Below are 6,163 nucleotides of genomic sequence, written 5' to 3'. Positions count from 1 at the left end.
GGTGACTCTTGGGTCTCCTCGCCTCCAGGATGCTGAGAAGAGATCCCTGCAGTGTCCCCAGGGCACATGGCAGGGGCGGTGGGCACAGTAGGAAGAGGCCCTGCGTCTGAAACATGCAAAGACCTGAATGAAAGGTCCTGCAGCATCGCCGGGAGCTCCCATCTGTGGATGTCATTACAAGAGGCTTGGGAGGTTGGCAGAAGAGCGAGGGCATAGGAGACCCCAGGCCTGTCCTGGACTGGTCCAGATTCTGATAACAGGAACTGTGACAGACGAGATGTCTGTAGGCCAGCCTTGCCCAGGTTTATGGCTCAGTCATTTGAGAAGAGAGACACAGCCTGTGAACTGTTAGGAGTGAATGCTCAGTGGAGAGCGTGGTATTTCGAAAGGGCTTGGCACGTTTTCTGAATGTTTCTGGCTGCCTGCCGGGCTCAGAGTTTCCTGTTTCTAGTTCCCCACATGTGTCACAGCTGAGGATTAAAGCCCTAAGAGGCATCACCGGAGCCCACTTTCTCCTTTCTCTCAGCCTCTGCACAGCTGGGTCTCCTGACAAGCTGTGAGGCGTCCCTCTCCTACGTACAGACCACACCCAAAGCTCTTTGGGAAAGAAAAGTGCAATTAGCAACTCCATCCAGGACTGACTTCTAAATGCACTTTTGTTTTTAATAACCACCGTCAACTCAGCGGGCTCCAACCAGGGACAGAAACCCTGCGGGCTGACCCTGACTTACCACCTCCCTTGGGGCCAGCCGTTCCCAAAGCCTCCAACCATAAGGAAAGGGGACGGTAAGATGATTGATTTGCACTTTGGTTTTCGTTTCTGTATTTTTTCCCCCTCCTTTTCCGTTTGTTTACTTATACACTGATGAATTATTTAAGAGGGGCCAATGGAATCTGATAAAACTGACAATGTCATGCTGTTTGTTTAGACAAGATGTGAAGGATTTCTTGGCGTTATGTGGCCCTGTAGCCGTATTTAACCCTAAGTGTGTCTGTGAGCCCTATTAAAAGATCACCTATGATTACATATGTTTTATTCCATGGAAGATTAACTATGAAATATGTGGGAGATATATTTTATGACTATATACTACCTATAAGGCATCAATAGTTATGTGTCTTTTGGTAAATCACGAGGTTTAACCAAAGGATGTTGTAAAGTTCTTTTAAAATGCTCTAGTAGATGTTAGAATTAAGACATTTTATGACTTTCCTTCATGCTTCTACAGTTCTAGAGGGGCATAACCTGGGCCTGTGTTTGGCTGACGGCATTGCATTGCTATAAACAGATATCACCGATTGCATTTAAAATTATAATATATTGTTTTAGCAAGATTTGTGCATGCTTCCTTCCATAAGAGCTTACAATGGAATCTTTTTTTTTAACGTCTTTATTGGAGTATAATTGCTTTACAGTGATGTGTTAGTTTCTGCTTTATAACAAAGTAAATCAGCTATACGTATAACATATACCCCCATATCCCCTCCCTCTTGAATCTCCCTCCCTCCCTCCTAATCCCACCCCTCTAGGTGGTCACAAAGCATCGAGCTGATCTCCCTGTACTATGAGGCTGCTTCCCACTAGCTATCTGTTTTACATTTGGTAGTGTATATATGTCCATGCCACTCTCTCACGTCATCCCAGCTTACCCTTCCCTCTCCCCGTGTCCCCAAGTCTGTTCCCTATGTCTGTATCTTTATTCCTGTCTTGCTCCTAGGTTCTTCAGAACCATTTTTTTTTTTTTAGATTCCATATATATGTGTTAGCATACGGTACTTGTTTTTCTCTTTCTGACTTACTTCACTCTGTATGACAGACTCTAGATCCATCCACCTCACTACAAATAACTCAATTTCGTTTCTTTTTATGGCTGAGTAATATTCCATTGTATATATGTGCCACATCTTCTTTATCCATTCATCTGTTGATGGACACTTAGGTTGCTTCCATGTCCTGGCTATTGTAAATAGAGCTGCAGTGAACATTGTGGTACATGACTCTTTCTGAATTATGGTTTTCTCAGGGTATATGTCCAGTAGTGGCATTGCTAGGTCATATGGTAGTTCTATTTGTAGTTTTCTAAGGAACCTCCATACTCTTCTCCATAGTGGCTGTATCAATTTACATTCCCACCAGTAGTGCAAGAGTGTTCCCTTTTCTCCACACCCTCTCCAGCATTTATTGTTTCTAGATTTTTTGATGATGGCCATTCTTACTGGTGTGAGGTGTTACCTCATTGTATTTTTGATTTGCGTTTCTCTAATGATTAGTGATGTTGAGCATCCTTTCATGTGTTTGTTGGCAATCTGTATATCTTCTTTGGAGAAATGTCTATTTAGGTCTTCTGCCCATTTTTGGATTGGGTTGTTTGTTGTTTTGATATTGAAGCTGCATGAGCTGCTTGTATATTTTGGAGATTAATCCTTTGTCAATTGCTTCATTTGCAAATATTTTCTCCCATTCTGAGGGTTGTCTTTTTGTCTCGTTTGTGTTTTCCTTTGATGTGCAGAAGCTTTTAAGTTTCATTAGGTCCCATTTATTTTTGTTTTTAATTCCATTTCTCTAGGAGGTGGGTCAAAAAGGATCTTGCTGTGATTTATGTCATAGAGTGTTCTGCCTATGTTTTCCTCTAAGAGTTTTATAGTACCTGGCCTTACATTTAGGTCTTTAATCCATTTTGAGTTTATTTTTGTGTATGGTGTTAGGGAGTGTTCTAATTTCATTCTTTTACACGTAGCTGTCCAGTTTTCCCAGCACCACTTACTGAAGAGGCTGTCTTTTCTCCATTTTATATTCTTGCCTTCTTTATAGAAAATAAGGTGACTATATGTACATGGGTTTATCTCTGGGTTTTGTAAACTGTTCCATTGATCTATATTTCTGTTTTTGTGCCAGTACCATACTGTCTTGATTACTGTAGCTTTGTAGTATAGTCTGAAGTCAGGGAGCCTGAGTCCTCCAGCTCCATTTTTCGTTCTCAAGATTGATTTGGCTATTCGGGGTCTTTTGTATTTCCATACAAATTGTAAATTTTTTGTTCCAGCTCTGTGAAAAATGCCATTGGTAGTTTGATGGGGATTGCATTGAATCTGTAGATTGCTTTGGGTAGTATAGTCATTTTCACAATGTTGATTCTTCCCATCCAAGAACATGGTATATCTCTCCATCTGTTTGTATCGTCCTTAATTTCTTTCATCAGTGTCTTATAGTTTTCTGCATACAGGTCTTTTGTCTCCTTAGGTAGGTTTATTCCTAGGTATTTTATTCTTTTTGTTGCAATGATAAATGGGAGTGTTTCCTAATTTCTCTTTCAGATTTTTCATCATTAGTGCATAGGAATGCCAGAGATTTCTGTGCATTAATTTTGTATCCTGCTACTTTGCCAAGTTTATTGATTAGCTCTAGTAGTTTTCTGGTAGCATCTTTAGGATTCTCTATGTATAGTACCATGTCATCTGCAAACAGTGACAGCTTTAATTCTTCTTTTCCGATTTGGATTCCTTTTATTTCTTTTTCTTCTCTGATTGCTGTGGCTAAAACTTCCAAAATTATGTTGAATAATAGTGGTGAGAGTGGACAACCTTGTCTTGTTCCAGATCTTAGAGGGAATGGTTTCAGTTTTTCACCACTGAGAACGATGTTGGCTGTGGGTTTGTCATATATGGCCTTTATTATGTTGAGGTAAGTTCCCTGTACACTTACTTTCTGGAGGGTTTTTATCATAAATGGGCGCTGAATTTTTTCGAAAGCTTAAACCATTAGCCAGACTCATCAAGAAAAAAAGGGAGTAGACTCAAATCAATAGAATTAGAAATGAAAAAGGGGAAGTAACAACTGACACTGCAGAAATACAAAGGATCATGAGAGATTACTACAAGCAACTCTATGCCAGTAAAATGGACAACCTGGAAGAAATGAACAAATTCTTTGAAAATCACAACCTTTTGAGACTGAACCAGGAAGAAATAGAAAATATAAACAGACTAATCACAAGCACTGAAATTGAGACTGTGATTAAAAATCTTCCAACAAACAAAAGCCCAGGACCAGATAGCTTCAGAGGTGAATTCTATCAAACATTTGGAGAAGAGCTAACACCTATCCTTCTCAAACTCTTCCAAAATATAGCAGAGGGAGGAACACTCCCAGACTCATTCTGCGAGGCCACCATCACCCTGATACCAAAACCAGACAAAGATGTCACAAAGAAAGAAAACTACAGGCCAATATCACTGATGAACATAGATGTAAAAATCCTCAACAGAATACTAGCAAACAGAATCCAACAGCACAATAAAAGGATCATACACCACGATCAAGTGGGGTTTATCCCAGGAATGCAAGGATTCTTCAGTATAAGCAAATCAGTCAATGTCATATACCATATTAACAAAGTGAAGGAGAAAAACCATATGATCATCTCAGTAGATGCAATGGACTCTTAAATGCTTGAACATCGTTGCTGTTGTTGCTGTTTGTTTTTACTTTTATTGGGCTCTGGAAACTTATTCCCTTTGCTGGGCCTAGGGAATCACTCAGACACTAGGACTGGCCGTCACCCCCAGAGCAGAGGCCTGTATAGCTCAGGGAGCCCTGGTCAGCCTTCACTGTTTTGAGCATGCTTCCTCAGAGGCTTTGAAAATGTTACATCTGGAATTGCAAGGAAGACTCTAGGCTCTCAGGGTTTGGTCAACATTGCCTTGTATTTCTTATTGGACACCCTTGACCTCTCTATGTCCTATAATAATGTTGTTGTGTGAAAGAATAAGAAAATGGGACAGAATCTGAGATATTAAAGAAAGGAAGGAAGAAAACAAAAATGAGGTTAAGCATTCAATTCAATTCAACTTAAAACTTCCTCTTGCTCTTATGCCAGATGTGACTTTGCACTGTGGGTGTGAGGGTGTGAAGGGCTGGATGGTGGGAAGGACATTTCAAAAGGTGCAGTGAGTGACTAGCTGGTTTGGTGAATCACCATGTCCACCCACAGGCAACTGGAGGCCACCATGTGTGTGCTGGGGGCCGGGGGGAAATCTGTGCTCACTGAAAACGTGTGGATAGTTGGGGAAAGGGAGGAGACATACCATCTGGAAGGAGTAGGGACACTTCTCAAGATGAATTTGATCTTGTTAATAGTGATGATGAATTTTATTTTATTTTTATTTATTTATTTAAAAATGTATTTTTTAGAGTTTCTTCAACATTTATTCCAATTTGCTTTATATTATTATACTTCTAATAGTTTTTCACAGTTATTTAAATTTAAAAGTTAACTTATAAATTACTGCATTTTATTTTTTAAAAAATTTTTATTGGAGTACAGTTGATTTCATGTTGTGTTAGTTTCAGGTGTACAGCAGAGTGAATCAGTTATACATATATCCACTCTTTTTTAGATTCTTTTCCTATATAGGTCATTACAGAGTGTTGAGTAGAGTTCCCTGTGCTATACGGTAGGTTCTTATTATCTATTTTATATATAGTAGTGTGTATATGTCAGTCCCAATCTCCCAGCTTATCCCTCTCCCCTCCTTCCCCCCAGTAACCATAAGTTTGTTTTCTACATCTGTGGCTCTATTTCTGCTTTGTAAATAAGTTCATTTGTTACCTTTTTTTAGATTACACATATAAGTGATATCATATGATAAAAATGTATTTTTTATTGAAGTGTTGTTGATTTAGAATGTTTCAGGTGTACAGCAGAGTGGTTCAGTTATACACATATATCTATTCTTTTTAAGTTTCTTTTCCATTATTGGTTATTACAAGATATCCAGTATAGTTCTCTGTGCTGTACAGTAGGGCCTTGTTGATTATCTATTTTATATGTAGTAGTGTGTATCTGTTAATCCCAAATTCCCAGTTTATCTCTCCTCCCCCACCACCTTTCCCCTTTGGTAACCATAAGGTTTTTTTTCTATGTAAGTCTGTTTCTGTTTTGTAAATAAGTTCATTTGTATCATTTTTTTTAAGATTCCACATGTAAGTGATATCATATAATATTTGTCTTTCTCTGTCTGACTTTACACAGTATGATAATCTCTAGGTCCATCCATGTTGCTGCAAATGGCATTATTTCATTCTTTTCTTATGGCTACATAATGTTCCATTGTATAAATATACCACATCTGCTTTATCCTTTCATCTGTTGATGAGTAGTGA

General features: G+C 39.0%; 1 protein-coding gene and 1 non-coding gene across 5 annotated transcripts in view; one reads left to right on the top strand and one right to left on the bottom strand.

Annotated features, from left to right (window-relative positions):
• Positions 1-499: 499 nt before the first annotated feature.
• IL1R1 (interleukin 1 receptor type 1) overlaps positions 500-6,163 on the top strand; it is an 87,616-nt gene continuing 81,952 nt past the window's right edge. For 2 of the 4 annotated variants that reach the window (XM_004277735.3, XM_033401718.2), the window contains exon 1: positions 507-786. The gene's annotated coding sequence lies outside the window, so the exon portion shown is untranslated. Of the gene's footprint in view, positions 787-6,163 lie in introns of all 4 variants that reach the window. The other 2 variants (XM_049696080.1, XM_049696079.1) reach the window with 2 other exon arrangements.
• LOC117195843 (small nucleolar RNA SNORD86) lies at positions 4,531-4,616 on the bottom strand. Its single transcript, XR_004475719.1, has one exon. It is a non-coding gene; the product is annotated as a small nucleolar RNA SNORD86 (small nucleolar RNA).

Source organism: Orcinus orca, chromosome 13 (assembly GCF_937001465.1).
Source record: "Orcinus orca chromosome 13, mOrcOrc1.1, whole genome shotgun sequence".
NCBI lineage: Eukaryota > Metazoa > Chordata > Mammalia > Artiodactyla > Delphinidae > Orcinus > Orcinus orca.
This window is presented reverse-complemented; position numbering and strand designations above follow the sequence as displayed.